Here is a 1,414-nt window from a genome sequence, read left to right as displayed (position 1 = left end):
AGCTCAATGAGAACGGAAATCTCATGTAGAAACAAAAGGGTAAAAGCTCACTTGATTTTGATTTTCAGTATGAATACAAACTGTGAAAGCATGGCCTATCGATCCTTTAGTCTTTAGGAGTTTTAAGCTAGAGGTGTCAGAAAAGTTACCACAGGATAACTGGCTTGTGGCAGCCAAGCGTTCATAGCGACGTTGCTTTTTGATCCTTCGATGTCGGCTCTTCCTATCATTGTGAAGCAGAATTCACCAAGTGTTGGATTGTTCACCCACTATAGGAACGTGAGCTGGGTTTAGACCGTCGTGAGACAGGTTTAGTTTTACCCTACTGATGAAGTGTTGTTGCAATAGTAATTCTGCTCAGTACGAGAGGAACCGCAGATTCAGACAATTGGCATTTGCACTTGCTTGAAAAAGCAATGGTGCGAAGCTACCATCTGTTGGATTATGACTGAACGCCTCTAAGTCAGAATCCGTGCTAGAAAGCAATGATAATTACCTCTGGATAATCTTAGGGCGAACAAGAATAGAACGGCTTCTGTCGTTCCTAAGTCCCAATGCACTGAGTCGGAGAAAAACCGTCGAGGTGCTGCAACTATCAAAATCTAAAATTTCCAGAGATAAATCCTATGCAGACGACTTAAACAAGAACGTGGTATTGTAAAAAGTAGAGTAGCCTTTGTGCTACGATCTTCTGAGATTAAGCCTCTGTTCGACAGATTTGTCACTTTGTGACAAGTCCTTTTTTTAACCAACTGCTTTGTACCGTGGAGTACCAGTTATCTTGTGCTTACCTGAACTTTTTTTTTAAAAAAGGTGATGCGTGCGTGCTGTACCATTCATCTTTATCACCTCGGTTTAATATTTGGAGACACAGATGTATGGATTAAAAGTGTATGGATTAAAGGTGTATGGATTACAACTGTATCGATTACAACTGTATGTATAGATTACAAGTGTATGGATTACAGCAAGAATTACGGACTAGGGCTATGTTCAGGGTTAAGGTAAAGCCTAGGCTGGGGCCTAGGGGTAATGCTACTGCTTTGGATACGGTTGTGGGTCTTTTTTTTTAAAAAAAAAATTTTTGGTGGTGTGGCGTACCCTCTCACTTCTTCAATTTCTCAAGCCGTTTATGTGTTATGCCGTATTTTGTTATTTTCAGGTCCCATGAGGCTTAACCGTCATAAAAATATGTTCGGAATGTTGCTGGGCCTATCAGTAACAAACGCGCATGCGTTACGGCACATTCCGGTTAACTTTAAAAAAAATCGATTTTTTTTCCTAAGTCCCCACTTTAGTGTCAGAAACTGGAAAAACGTGCTATATAATGTAGAGAGGGTAGAACAGAGAAGCAATGAGAAATGAGTGAACTCGACTAGAGTTTGGTTGTTATTGTTTCTTTGTGACACAATCT

At 40.3% G+C, this 1,414-nt stretch overlaps 1 pseudogene; it reads left to right on the top strand.

Annotated features, from left to right (window-relative positions):
- The window catches only part of LOC130620985 (large subunit ribosomal RNA), a 3,011-nt pseudogene extending 2,289 nt beyond the window's left edge, over nucleotides 1-722 (top strand).
- The last annotated feature ends 692 nt before the right edge of the window (nucleotides 723-1,414 follow it).

Source organism: Hydractinia symbiolongicarpus, chromosome 1 (assembly GCF_029227915.1).
Source record: "Hydractinia symbiolongicarpus strain clone_291-10 chromosome 1, HSymV2.1, whole genome shotgun sequence".
Lineage (NCBI taxonomy): Eukaryota > Metazoa > Cnidaria > Hydrozoa > Anthoathecata > Hydractiniidae > Hydractinia > Hydractinia symbiolongicarpus.
Note: the sequence above shows the minus strand (reverse complement) of the source record. Positions and strands in the feature narration are given on the sequence as shown.